The following is a 15,513-nucleotide window of genomic DNA, read 5'->3' as shown; positions in this document are numbered from 1 at the left end:
ACTTCCTTAATCTAGCTATAGCTTTTTTTTTAAATCAATTAGCACTAAGCCAGTAGGCTAGGCTGTAGCCAGCTAACCCAAGGCTAAACAAAATCAAAAAGGGAAATGTCTCATTTGATAATATATTCAGTATATATTCACCCAAACTATAAATCTATAAATGCATGGTGACTATAAATCACCCGAAAACGGAATATATACTCTGAAACAAATTAGCAAGGAAAACTCACTTAAACACAATAGGAAGAGGACAGGAAGCCAATGACAGGAAACACTAGATTTTCAAAATATACAACATAAAAGTCCAACATTAAGAACTTGAATAAACCAAACCAAAAGCATAATAATTCAGAAGTATAGGGGAAACTGTTAAAGGAACAGTCTTCATAATTTCTTCTTGTGTGTTTCAAGGAAGAAAGAAAGGCATAAGGATCTTAAAGGTTAGTAAATGATGACACGATTTCCATTTTTGGATTTTTGATTCAACCTTCTCTCTCCTGAATAAATTGTGTTTACTGTTATAAGACTAAATAAACTCAGTTGATACAAATTTGTATAGCTATGAGATATGTGAGATATTTCTAGCATGCTGACTGACACTAAGTGTGTTTATCTCTCTCACCGTTCTGTTTGGTCGTTCAGATTTGTTGCGCATCAGTCATTTCTGCAGTCAGAATTTGTTGTTGTATCTGACTGATTAGTCATTATAGTTGCTGATTTTGTCCTTCTACATTTCTGTCAAGAGACAAAACATCAGATTAATGATCGTGGGCAGCCACACCTGTTGGTGGGCCGTGTGATCTGGGATAATGTGATCTGTAAATCACAGCACAATTTCATTGGTGTATCAACACCTTTTACGTCTTGAGGATAATAATACCTGACTTACGTAGATAGTAGATCTAACTTAGTAATGCAAATACCCTTGATGTTTTTCACACTTATAATTAGATGTGATTTCTTGACATTCATTATGCTACTAAAAACTAAAATTCCAAGGTGTTGAGATGTTTCCATTCAATTAGATTTCTAAGAATTATTAACTCCACATTTCGTTCAGAGAACAGCTAACCAAAAGTAGAAACGAATGCTGAAAAAAATCAGCATTGGTTTTCATTCTGTGTTGTTTAGTGTGTTCTCGCTTTTAAGAAAAATGAGAGAAAATAAATCACCAACACACTGGAAAGCAGCAAACCCCAATGACACAAGGGCAACTCTATTGAGAAACCGCTATTCCATCAACAGCCCTGGGACACAACTTCCTCTTTCAAGCCATGATAGCACATAAAATATGAATTAAATCCCCACGGTGACGTACAAATAGCAGCGTGACAGGGGGAATCAGTATAGAGCGTGTGTGTGTGTGTTTTGTGTGTGTACCTGTGTGTGGTTGCGGTTTCCTCTCTTTCACAGAGCTCACCAACCCTACACACCTCTGCTCAGCCATGACTGGACTGAATGTGGCTGGGGTCACGGTGGTAAATGGGGTTGCTCTTTCAAAACATTGGGACACAAGTAAATGGGTTGTGCCACTGTGTATTAACCACAGTCAAAGCTTGGGTAAATGTAAGAAAACACAGGGACGCTCAAAGGACTGAGGGTAGAATCTCAGTGGAGATGTGTGCGCTAAAGACGTTCCTATATTCTATTCTGTCACTCTACGTATGCGGAAATGGCCATGTAAAATAATCTTCTGAGTTCAATGCAAGTTAAGCTCAATAAACAGTGTTTGTGGCATATTATTGAAAAATAAATAAATAATTTTCTTGTGGAAGCCTCTTGTGGAGGGTAATATTTTTAAAGAATGTATAAGCAGAAATGTTAGCCTTATAATTTTGTAAAATCACTTACATTTATTCTTCTTAGTTTAGCTGTTAAGTAGTTCTCATAATTTTAGGCTTATTTTAGGTTTTTAGGCAGGTTTTTTTTCTTTTTTTATACACTTAAGTCATGCAAATTGTTTATATTTTTGGCTACTGAGTGAGTATTTTAATGTTCGCACACTCTCAGAAATAAAGGTGCAAAAGCTGTCACTGGGGTGGTACCTTTTCAAAAGGTACACTTTTGTACCTATTAGGTTCAAATATGTACATTTAAAGTACTAATATGTACCTTTAAGGTACCAAAATGGACTCTTTAGGTACAAACATGTACCTTTTGAAAAGGTACCACCCCAGTGACAGCTTTTGGTACCTTTATTTCTGAGAGTGCAGATTGGCCCGATTGAATTCAGTGCTATTTTCAATTATTTACATATTGTTAGTTTTAATTAATATTTTGAATTAGCTTTTATGTTCATATTCTTTTTTTTTAGACTTTTCTTTAAAGTTAGTAATTTTGGTGCACTAATTTATTTTAGTTAGATGTCAAGGCATATTTTTCAAATTTTTATTCATTTTTTTCTAATATTTTTATTTTATTTAATCTTTATTTCAATTAATAAAAAATGTTTTTAATTGTTTTAGTTTAAATTAACTCAAAGCAATGGCATACATTTTGTTTATTGTGTTGCACTGCTTTCTGTTTTAATCTATTCTATTCTATTACACTCTCAAAGCAGAAATGAACTGTGCATTTAATTGGACTTTACATTGTATGTATTCTGTTCTGTTTTCTTTTTCTGTTAGTATACAAATTTATTCTATTCTATTCTGTAATTCTATAATTATGAGAAAATACATTATGTTTTTTGGGGGGTTTGAGGAATAGTGCACCGTCTGTGCAAACAAACCTGTAAACATTCAGAAGAAGAGAAGATGTGAGTAAGTCAGGGCTTGGGAGAAGGCAGAAAGGGAATCAAACAAATGAGAGGGAAGACAGCAGTGTGGGAGGAAGTAGTAAGGAGTACTAATCCTCTATTAGGCTCTGGTGATCTAATGAGGCATCAGGCAGAGCTCTGTCTCCAGCTCAGTGGAGCCCAGCTGCGGCTGTGCAGTGTGGATAAGAGGTCAGTCTGTAATGGAGGGCTCCATGGCTTCCCCTCCAGAGAAGGGAGGGGCCTGCTCGCGTTGACCCATTAAGTCGAGTTGCTCTCCACTGACCCTCCAAAAAGATGGGAAGTGGGCGGCCGACAAGCTCCAGTCTCCCCACACAAGCAGCCCCTCTCATGCCCACAGCTACGCACCAATCAGGCCGTCATGTAACAGTAAGAGTGCGGCCTGCAAAAGATGTAAATTGAAAGGAAAAGGAGCAGAACTTTAACCTATGGGCTATTACGCGGGCGAGTGAAAGCGAGCTGCCGTTTGAAATTAAAGGACAATGAGGAGGTTCAGGCTGAGGGCATTTACCCAACGGGCTGCGAGAGTATCACATCACAATCTAAGTGACATTGCTGACCACCTCCTCGCTCTAATGCTGATCTCTGGTGGCAGCGAACGAGACAGAAAAAAAACAAACTGGGAAGTAAACAGGGTCTGCAAGATATAAGCAGGCTAGAAAGCGGATGAAAAAACAAAAATGAGACCCCAGTGGACATTACAAGCCATCGTGTGGTGCAGAGGGGCAGCAAAGCTGTGTAAATAGTCACTGGCTCACGCAGTCAATAATTCTTGCAATCTGGGGGGACAGAAAGCTATAATCAACAAAAATCCATAACATGGGTGAATGCCATAGTTTTTCCAAATGTCAGTGGCTTGTTTGCAGAAGGGCAGAGATGACAGATGAGGTGTGTAAACCGAGCAGAGTATTTGAGCCTGATGAGGTGCCGGTGCATGCGTCCAGACTGGGAACGGTGGAGGCTTGAGGGGTTCACCCAAACGTGATGTTTGTGAAGCCATTACATATGATGTTAAGTGAATTTAGAATCATAACACCACCTGTTTACAGTATCTCCAGAAATGCATGCAGTATTTTTCCTGTCTGTGTTTGGGAAAACTGTGATTTGGTGATCAAGTAGAGCTGAGTTACCACAGAAATGAATGGCCCGCTGTCATAATATTCCCAGCCTGTTTGACTAAATACTTTAACTTGGCTGAGGTCCACGGGGCACAGATTCTTTGCTTTTCGTCAGACCGTAAGCTCAACAATCTGCCAGTGCTCCCCATCTTAACTTTAACCGCATAGTAGTGAAATTGTGGTGTTTTTATGTTCGATTTCTCTCAACTCAATCATTTTGAATGAGAGAAGTCTATTCTTTTTTTGCCCCCTTCTCTGAGGTCTTTTAAGTCATTATGAATTTTTTTCTCCTTTTTTCATTTTTGGCTTAGTCTGCTTGAATGAAATAAGTGCAGATTTGCTGGAAATCAGAGGCTTTTGTGTGCGGCTGCAGGAGCATGGTGAAATGTTTGGACACTAATACCCATTCATTTCAGGGAGCCCCATAAATAAAAGCAGCCAGCTATGCGGCTTGCCGTGAAGTGGTATTCTTTGGTTCCCAGCAGGACGTCCTGTTCACATTAGCCCAGCAGGGAAGCAAAGCGTCCGGAACAGCCAGACAACTAAATCAAGACATTTTCAACTTTTGACAAAAATTACTAACGGAGGAGAGAGCCAGTTTTAAAAGGTGGGAGGGGGGGTGTATTTGTATTGAATGTGTGTGTTAGGGATTTTTTGAGGGGGGAAGAAAGATGATGTCTTTTCAGAAATGTTGTATATTCCAAAGAATACCGTAAAGGAAAGCTCCATGTGGTTGACATGGCCAAGGAAGTATTACCAGAATGTGAAATACAATGCCCTGAAAGATATTTAAGCTGATTTATTAAAAAGACCACAGCTGCATATGAAATGGGGGAAAAAATACAACAACAACAAAAGACCATCAGGCTCAGTCTCATTTTTATGCCATAAAGAAGCACTACACTTTTTTTTTTTTTCTTTCTTTTTTGGTTTTGTAATGAAATATAACTCTTAACAAAAATATTTATTGGTACTTTAAAATGTTCAGAAACATTTTATTTTATAGGTAAATTAAGTTAAATTTTAACCATTTGACAGAGATTTGAATAATTTAAAATAAAATAAAAATCCACATTTTTATAATGTTTTATTTATGGTTTTAAATCTATTATTTTTTTTTATAAATACATTTCTTTGCTCAGCCTAAAAACAATAGTCTTTATTTTATTATTTGAATAGTTCAATATAAAATGAAAAGAGCAGGACCTTTGGCTAAAAGTGTGATTCGGTTATAAATTACACAAGAAAATCCAGCGTTAATTGTCATTGTCAACCAAACATATTTCTTGCTCTGTGTGCAGGTGGTCAGTTGCTTGTTACTTTCTGAGGTTCTGTTGTAGAGAAACAAAACAAAACAAAAAAGCACCAAAATGTCATTGGCTTAGTAGCTATTTATTTCATACGTGTCTACATCTTTATGAGTAGTGGTGAATTTATGTACGTTTGCTTGATTATGTGTGATCAGTGAAGGGCCACTGTCTAATCACTCGAAGAACACAGCTGGGTTGTGCCATGGTGTGGCCATCTTGATTACTACTGAGTTTAACCTCCTGTATTTAATTGAGAATAAAATGAGACGATTGTGCTTTGCGCTATTGGATTTTTGAAAGAATAAAAGAGATAGTGTATTGTCCCTCCCTTCCCCCACAGCGCCAAGCACATATTGTATCCAGTGGAGGAAAATGAGGTTTGGCAGTGCCACCATGAGGTTGGGGCTGGATTTTATTTGTCTTGAGGCAACCTGGAGCCCTTCCAGCCCTTCTCTCCTCCCTTCTTTTTCCACTCTTTTGGAGTTCTGTGAAGTGGAGCTGAGCGAGCGCTCCCTCTCTCGCTGCCGTCTCCCTTTTGTGTGCCTCGGCTCGCAATCTTTGCTGCAGGGTTCAGTGGACCTTGAGAAAACACCAGCAGAATCTGTCACCATCTCCCCTCCCCTGAAGGACAAAGTTGGCCGGCCACTTCTGAAGCTGCAGTGACCCGAGGACTGAACCCTGCTGTTCTCAACTCCCTGTTCAACGTCAGCGCTGGGATTGCCTGACCCTCTAGAGCATCAGTAACAGGGCCACATCAAGCCAACGCTGCCATGCTGTCATGTACATATTCTCCTGATGTTTAAATCTTTGCAGTCCGAAAAATTTTACAACCCCAAAAACGATTCAACCTCTACCTAGCCATTGACTGACAATTATTATCATGACTTTGTTATCATGAGTATAATAATTCTGGTATATTTATGCCAATTTGTCCTGGCCCAGATGGCCCTTAATTGGTTGGCAAAGGCAGAGAGGGAGTCCTCTTTGAGGCGTGAGGAGGGATTGTTGCAGTGAATGGCTGGCGGTGTGATATAGGGCTGAAGCGGGGAGAGAGCAGCTTGCACAAAGGGAGCACCAGCCATGCTCACAGGGGGTGGGTCCTGAAGAAAGACTGCCCAAAAGGTCTAGCTCTACAGAGGAGAGGGGTCTACAAGTGTGTGGGAATTTATCCTCCCCGCAGACTTCAGAGAGAAAGTGCAATGTGATAGACTGTCTATGTGTGCGCGTATAGATGAGCTAGAATCTATCTATCTATCTATCTAAAAATAAATAAATAAATCTGCTTTAAAAAGCTAAACATAAATAGCTGCAGTTTTAACAGTTGAAGTAGTTTTATGAATCAGAAAGTATATTGAAAAGTATATTATGAAAAGTATATTTCATCTGCTCATATAATGCTAATATACCAAAGTACTAGTAATCTGTTTTGTACCTTTATAATACTGACATCCATAAAAACACAAGCGGTACAGATAAAGCCACTTTATGAATCAGAGTTCATTATAAATAGCTTTTTTACAAGCTGAAGTAAATACTAATATATAGAAGGTGCACAGTGTCATACATACAATTACTGATTTATTTAAAATATATGAACGGGAAAACATCAAAATGTCAAACAGGGAATGCTAGTTTATAGGTTTTCCTTGTAGATTGTACATTTCCTCTTCTAAAAATTGTACATTTTATAAGTAATTTGCTGTAAAATGATCTATCTATCTGTCTGTCTGTCTATCTATCTGTCTATCTAGATTTAAAAGCTGTATATAAAGACATCAAACGCTGACACTTAGTTTATAGTAACACACATGTTCTTGTGTTCACCAATTATACTTACCCCGACCCTTATGATAAAATAAATTGAGCTGTCTCTGATATGACACTTTTTCATCTTGGCTTAGTGCTCTTTTTAAATAAGAGACAAAAGACAAAAAAAAAAAAAAAAAGTCAGTGGCCTTACATTGCCACAACACACAGTAGTCGATGTTTTTACAAGCACATAGCTAAATTAACCTGTGTCAACTTGATAAGCCTGTGGAAACGTTGAGAGAGCCATCGAATCAGGACTTAGTGCAATAGCAGATCCCATTATTAATGACACAGGCAGACCTGGGTGCGGTCAGAAGTCAGCAGCGCGGGAGAAGTTCTGGTGTGACTGGCTTCATTAGAGCCCTGTTTTCAGGCGAGGTGATGGCTCTTCACTTGTCCTGAGAGGGGTGAGAAGCGGAATCTCTTTCACTCCTGCCAGCACCTTGTCACTTTAATTTCTTTTCTGACGCTTGGCTTTGACACCTGGGAATGCTATGAGACAAGAGGAGTAGACCAGGATCATGGGAAGGTCCTATTTAAAGGCAGTGCTTGACACAAATGACATTTCCTCCTCTTTCGTCTCAGCTTTTTCATCCTTTCCTTATTAAGGAGAGAAATGTGTCACAGTTTAAGGCATGGTTTTTCAGGCACTGCCTTACTGACAGTAAAGCAATGCATCGTTTTTGCTTAGACTCTGAGGACTATCTTTCTTTTTAATTATCATTTTAAACCCTTTGCCATATTTCATATAACATCTAGACTGCTTGTTAGGTGTAAAATCTAAGCCATTTTAATGCAGATGTGAGTAGGTCTGATTAATTTGTTTAAATGAAAATGCCAAGTAAAAGCAGACTAACTGGTCATTTTTCGAAGTGCCTCAGTCAACTGATATTTTGTTGTGCAGTAATGTTTATGCTAGTTTCAACTTTGCATTCTAATGAATTTTGCATTGTGATCAGAATAATAATTGTTTGCCAATATTACTGCAGTATTGTCATACTGTTTAGTGACAATTCTTGTGAAGCATACACATCCAAAAACAACTGATACAGACATCATATTTTCTTTTAGTGATACTATTTAGTGCAGCCAAATTGTCCAGCCAAATACCCTTAAGCCTAGAATACATTTGGAATACGTAACTTTGCGCTCAGAAGTGAACCGTGACTTCTTGACTCTTGATTAGAGAGACTGTCAAACTGCTCCAAATGTTTGGAATAGGTTGCATCAGAGGAAATTAGAAGTTGTAGTTGATGATTTTTTTTTTTTATCTAATGAAAAGTGGGGATTTCTATATTTTGAATTAAAAGCTCAGGCTGCAGACCAGCCATGCAGAACATATGAACTCGATAAAGTTGACAAGCCGTCAATGGCATGTTAATAATACAATATGCTCCCCCTTCCTCAAGGGGGTGCATCTTCACTATGCGGGTCACTGACTGTATTGAAAAGGTTAAGGGTGGGCCATAAATTTATAGTGGATGCTACAGCAGTATTGGGGCAGGAGCACTAATGGATGACCTTGTGGCTAGGCTGCTCCAGACTCAGGGAGATCAGATCTCACCAGCTTCCAACCAGCAGGATGACCTCCTTCCCTCATCGGCCACGGCCTCAACCTTTAACTTGCTGATCTTTGACCAACTTATTAAGCAGACACCTGCTTTCCGGTGTGGCTGTAAAGAGAGGAGAATGGCTTTAATTTGATGTAAATGTTTGGTGTGACAGTATCTTTCCGACTAGAGGGATTCCATCTGTGCAACAGTATAGATTATTTACTGTCTTTACAGCAGAGAACTGCTCTTCTCTCCTCATATGCCCTGAAGGCAGTGAACTCTGATCTGAGGGCCTAGTACTGCTTTGACAACAATAGTGCTCAGTGAGGTCAAAACATAATGTGGAAGGAAAATTATACTGAAAATACAGTGTCGATTAGCTTTAGTTTGGGCTTGTTTGGATTTACACTGTAATCAATTTTTTGGCAGATTACTCTCTTTACTTAAATAAAATTAGCAAATGCAACACAATTCTTAATGTGTGTGCAATCCACTTAAAGTTGTAAATTTGTAAAGATTATTTAATACATTTTTGTTGGAACTACATGCATAGCATTGCTGTAACTGGGTTTCCAGCACGCTTTGACTCGATAGGGAGCAAAAATGTTGAAATTAAGTGTTGTGTTTGTAAGATGAAAAAGAAAGATTTGTTAGAGTTTAATGTTTTGATAAAAGTGGAACTTGTGATTAGGATGAGGACAGGTACATAAATAACTGTATACTGAAAAATGCAACCTTTCTTGTAATTGTTAATGTTTAATTCAAATCAAATCTATTTATTATCACACATCGTGTACATAAGTATACCAATGGTGAAATTCTTAGGTACAAGACTCTATGCCATGGCAGTACAAGCAACAAGATATGAAGAAATCCCGTGGCACAGAGTCTTGTACCAAAGAATTTCACCATCGGTATACTTGTGTATGTTGGTGTTTTCATACATGTATGTTGGTATTTAAAAGAGTTTAAATGTTTCTATTGTGGTGAACAGTACTGCATGCTTAAGTTGGGGTCATTAATACATTTTCAAATGTTTTTGAATGATGTATTTTTTAAAAAGCACTCACTGTTTATGCCAGAGTGGTGATCAGTCACTACAACTTCTTCCTACTATATGTTAAATGGAGAAGACATGTAGTATGCTAGTTGTCAGTGTGAACAATATAAACTCTTTCTCTGAGTTACCTGTACCCAGACATCTCTGGTTATTTGTTAGCTAAAATTTGTCAGATGATGCAAAGTGATGTTTTTGACAGCTTGGGCAGATCGAACTTCTGCATTTTGTATTCCCGTCCATGGACAGTTGGATCAACAGAGGGGTGTTGCCAAAATCAAAAGTGAATTATGGGTGTTGAATTTTTTGGCAAAAGGCAATGCCACAGCTCTTTTTCTCTATTTTCCCTAGTCAAGTAGCAGTGATTTCTTTTTTACTGCACAGACAGCCTAGTTTTTATTAAAAGCCCATCTTGTCAGTGGTGAATTATGCCTTTAATAGCTAACTGCAAAAGGTTCCAGCTACACATAGTATTTGTGTAGCGTTTACTCGTTTCCAATGTGTATAACTACTGTCTATGATCAAATTAAGTTTAGCTAAAAAGCTTTTTCTTTTCTTTTCTTTTCTTTTATTTTCTTTCTCATTTTGACTGATACTGAACTTAATTATAGTTATTACTTTGATTGCAATAAATATGTATAATTATAGTTGATTAAATATTAAGATGATAATACAGTAAGAATTCAACTATATCTTTAATTTAATTTACAGGTTTATGTTTTATGAGGACAGAAATGTGTATAGGCTAATGACAGGTATTACAACATGAACTTGGTTTATGGTCCTTGTAAACCAAATGGTTTAAAAACCATACTGAATGGTGTTTGTCTTATTATTATCATTTATTTTTTTATTTTTTTAAATTTAAAATCTAAACATTCTGAAAGTTTTCTGTGATGGGTAGGTTATGGTAAGGGGGCAGAAAATACAGTTTGTACAGTATGAAAACCATTATGCCTATGGAGAGTCGCCGTAAACCACAGATACCAACATGTTTGTGTGTGTGTGGGGGGATATGAACCACCAACAGCAACAGACTATATCCATTACACACAGGGACACACACACAGACGTACAGTCGAACACCTGTACTGTGACATTTTATTTGTTTGGACAGCTCTACGGTGTTGGGGACAGGTAGTTATATGAGATAAACTGTGTCCTCTTAGCCATGGGCTCCAAGGACATTACTTCCTGCCCTATCTAATGTGCAGTGAGAAGTAAATGCAGTGGCAGGAGAGGACGCCCAGGTGTATGTCTGCAGGGCAAAGATCCACTCTGTATTAAAGCATCTCCTAGTGGCTTCTGACTGCAGTGGGTAAAACAATTCAGACAGGATTTACCGCTGTTTGTTGGTGCAATTTGTCACTTTTGTGTCCAGGGAGTTAATATTAGAGGACACTTTGTGTTCATGTACTGTATAAATAAGCTGTTGTGACCGCTCTCTGTACATTTGGATTAAAATATCCCATAATCCCAGTGAAGGATGTACTGAAAGCAATAAAACATGGCGGACGTTCTAAAGTTATAGTGTCATTATCACATTTCACAGCCTATGTGTTGATGACTGCGGAGTTTATTAAGAGTCTGCATCCCTCATTTACAGTTTACCCTTACAACCTCGTCTGGTTATAAAAGTCGGGATCTTTGCGATTGTTAGTGCATGTAGATGGCATGAAGGGGGGTTGATAATTGGTGTCATTATACATCCAGTTGAGGATGTAGTCCTCTGTCAAGGACACAAAGCTAGCAGCACAGACCCTAAAGACCTCTCGGTATCTCAGGGACCGTCCTATGTCAAACTTCAGGCGAACAAAGAAAACCCAGCCCGAGCCATTAAGGTATGGCTTGGGAATGACACTGACCTAGGTCTGCCATCCTGTATTGTCCCACCATCTGCACCGACATGAACTTTGCCTTTAAATCCTGCCTTCTCAATTAACATGTCCAGCTGGGTGGAGAATTCCGCCAGCTCCCTAATATCATTACTATGGCGGCAGAGTGGGATATTAATATTAAAAAAGTGCCCAGAGCTCTTTCTTGGGCTCCGGGAAGGCCTCTGCTTCTCACGGCGTAATGAGGTGCACATACACAGCGGTGTAATTCTAGACGCCATGCTCTTATTAGGTTCTGTTCAATGGGAGAGGGAGGGGAGGAAAGAGCAAGAGCGAGAGGGAGCAAGGGAGAGAGAGACAGGCAAAGAGGGAGATGTCTCGGACTGGCTTTGTTTGTTAGACTCTCACAGATTCTCCTTTGTGCTCCTCAGAGAGTCCAGACAAAGGGCCATCTCTAGCCTCTCACACCTTGATCATGGACAAGTGGCTTCCTCCGTGCCTCTATCTCGCACTCTGCCGCCAGTGTCAGATACGCTGCCGTTCCCGGCAAGCAAAGTGCGTATCAAAGTAAAACGGCTATCTTTCAAAGCCAGCCTGGTGAGGTCTCTTTTGATACCTTCTGATTCCATAAGAAGGGCTCTCTGATGCCCGTTTGGTCCACGTATACGGGTATAGGGAAAAAAAGAAGTGGTTCTTAAAACCAACCAAGTCTTTGAATGTAGGACACCGCAGCTTGTGACAGATAATCTCCCCCCACAGTTCTGCAGACGGTCGTGGATTTAGGGAGTTGGCATCCTTGCTGACCAGTGCTGTTTGATTAGATAACAGGACCTACTTCTGACGGCATCAATGGTCCACCATGCCGAAATGAAATGGTTCACCCAGCGGTCGCCGTCCAGTCAGCCTATAGCATGATGGGGGGAACCGTTTGCCCGTCTGACACACTGCGCTGCCAAGCTGGCGTGGCTCTGCCGATTCCATGCAAAGGCAGCAGCTTGCACCAGATGCTGGGAATTAGTCGGTCTCTGCGACAATCAGAGCTTGTGAGCACCTCTCTCTTCTTGGGACAGATTGCGCGGTGTTGCTGGGCAAGCCAGCATGCTTTATTCAGACCGATTCTTTCTTCCTGTCTGACTTTTGCCTCTGTCTGTTTCACGTTTGAAACTGTGGCTCTGTCGAAGCTATTATTGGCTTCGATAATGCTGAGTGGCCCAAAGCACGCCGCCTGGCTTGCTCATTATACTCGGTTAACATGTTGACCAGATCAAGACCCCCTCTGTGTCCTTTTGTTGCCAGAAGAAGTCTATTCACTAGTAGAAGACAATAAAGAATATTGACACTGATTCGAATCCATAGAGAGGCATTATTGGATAGGAGAGGAGAATCGTCTTGATAAATTTAGCGAAACCGATCAAATTAGTATCAGGCACTGAATAAGGCGATGGTGGTGGAGCACAATGATTTTTGTAGAGCGGGCTGTGTGCATTCAAATGGTATGTGACCCATGCTTCTGGCTAGAAGCAAGGTTGCTCTGGCCACAACATTCAAACCATGCAGCTGTACAAACAATAGGGTAAAATGTAAGAAGGCTTGATTTGTTTGTCTAATCGCTAGGAGCTACAGTCATGCTTCCCTTCACTTAGATATAGACATTCCCCCTTCTTCTTTTCTCCTTTATTTTCATGTTCTAGGTTTTGTCATTGTTGTTATGTTTTACTCTAGTTTATGAGAATGTCTGGGTTTAATTTTAATACGTTAGTTAATTGTTGATTTTCCAAGAAAAGGATTTAGGGATTTTGTTAGAGGAACTTTACAAATTTGATTGCATTCGAGCAGTTCATGAACTCAAAGAAAGAACTTTTCACCCCAGCTCACAAACACATGCGGTGAAATACATTAACATTTTGTTGTAGAGCTTGTTAGGTTCAATTGACAGCACTTGTGGCATAAAGTTAAATATAATTACAAAAAGCAATAATCTGGTTTACAGTGAGCCGATCCGTAAATACGTAAAAAAAAATGTCTGTTTAAAGTTACATCCAGCTTTACAACTTAATTACCATAACAAAGTAACATCCAAAACCAACCACAAACGCTGATTTAACTACACATATTGAACCCAAAATATATTCCTTTAAATTGCAGTTTTGTTGCCGTATAAATCACCAAAACCTGTTTCAATAGTGAATGGAAACGTTTTAAAGACTATTTTCGGAGGTAAATCCTTTCATATGTTGCCCTGTGATAAAGCCAAATTCAAAGCTGGTTTGTCTTTTAGGTCCTTTGTGAGCAAAATCTTTGCACTGTGTATGGATTTAAGCATGTGCTGTTTTTGTGTCATACTGGAACCCACATTTGGGGTCCTCATGGGGGGAAATAATATACAACAATGATATCTTTGATCATTGTAAGAACTCCGGCAGCCCAGGAGCTGTGTTGAGTGTGGTTATCATCAGCCCATTTTCTATCCCCCCTTCTCCACAAACACATACACTCACTCAGACACACACACACACAAAAAAAAACAACAAGCACAAATCATTCCCGGCCTGCTCCATCCCATGCGCCAGAGCGGGGCTTCAAAAGCAATTTCAGCTGAAAAATAAGGTGCTTTTCTTCAATTTTCGAGCCATTTGTGCAGGGGTTAGTCTTGTTTACCTAGCCAGTACACTGGTATTTACATACCTCTTTAAAGGGAAAGGAAAAGATGGCCAGTATGATTTATGGACTGCAGCAGAAGCACAATTTTCCATGTTGTGCACCTAATCTAAGAGGCCAGAGAGAAAGGTCGCATCGGCCATACAAATACCAAGGCCCCTCTATGGAGAGGGGGAGAGCATATTCAATCCCTCTGAAAAAAAATGTCAGTGGACCTTTTAAGGTGCAGGATTATAGAATGCATAAAGCATCGGAGTTTCATATATGGCTTTGAGGTAGATGCGCATTGAGCAAGCCCGTGTCACTATTGGTAAAGATTATTATTACAAGAAATACATGTGTGCTTGATGTCTATGAAAGCTAATCTGATGGGGGTAGCCATTATCTGATTCTTTTTATTATTATTATTCTTTTTCTTTGTCCTTTCTGGTATTATTATATACAAAGGAAGCAATATTCAAAAAAGCATATAAATACCAAAATATAGAACTAGTGGATAAAAACAATTAATTCCATGCATTTTGGATAACTTGACAAGTGGGTAAATTACAACACAAAGACAAAGATTACAACAGTTTGGTGTTACCAAAATGTGTTACAGTTATAGCCCCCCCCCCCCCCCAACAAAAATTATAATATTCTATCATCATTTATTCATGCTTATGTTGTTCCAACCAAGCCTGTATGAATTCCTTTGTTCTAAGTTACACAAAACAAGATATTTTCTAAAGTGCCTCAGCAGTTTTCAATACAATGAAAGACAGTGGTGTCCAAAACGATATCTTCTGTGTTCTGGTTTGAAAGACATGAGGGTGGGTAAAAACTGACAGAATTTTAATTACTGGGTGAACTTTCCCTTTAAAGTGAAAAAGCGAATATGGAAAAGGAGATGAGACAATGAAAAAGAGAAAGACAGAGAGAGCGAAGCCCTGTGTCAAGTTCTGATGCTCTGTAGTTCTAACCTTTACCCTGTCCCTTCCCTTGGAGGCTACATGCTACCATGGGATTGAAATAGAGAACGAAAGTACATTTGAAAGTACTTAGTGAACATGATACCGCTTTAGGCCTTTCTGCGTATTTATTCATTTCCCATACAAGCACACTGTGTGTGAAAGCCATCTTTCTTTAGTGATGCTTTCGCTTGAATTTGATCTGCTTGGCAGGGGTTGGGAGCAGAGGGTTGTGGGGGATGACCTGTACTCAGTCTTTTATGATTTATCAAAATACCAGCCACAAAATGGATGGCATCCCGCCTGAGGCAGTGGTCTCTGAACATGCACAGTTAACAATCAATGGCCGTTCTCTCTAATTTAATATCCATTACAGGCTGACATTCCTTGTGTTGCTCATTAATATTAACTCTGTGGTATTACCATGTGGCATGGACTTAGGTTTCT

General features: G+C 39.3%; 1 long non-coding RNA gene across 1 annotated transcript in view; it reads left to right on the top strand.

Moving 5' to 3' along the window:
* Positions 1-339: 339 nt before the first annotated feature.
* LOC131523929 (uncharacterized) overlaps positions 340-15,513 on the top strand; it is a 32,019-nt gene continuing 16,845 nt past the window's right edge. The window contains exon 1 of the long non-coding RNA XR_009266883.1: positions 340-440. This is a non-coding gene — a long non-coding RNA (uncharacterized LOC131523929). The remainder of the gene's footprint in view (positions 441-15,513) is intronic.

Source organism: Onychostoma macrolepis, chromosome 18, assembly GCF_012432095.1.
Source record: "Onychostoma macrolepis isolate SWU-2019 chromosome 18, ASM1243209v1, whole genome shotgun sequence".
Taxonomy (NCBI): Eukaryota; Metazoa; Chordata; class Actinopteri; order Cypriniformes; family Cyprinidae; genus Onychostoma; species Onychostoma macrolepis.
This window is presented reverse-complemented; position numbering and strand designations above follow the sequence as displayed.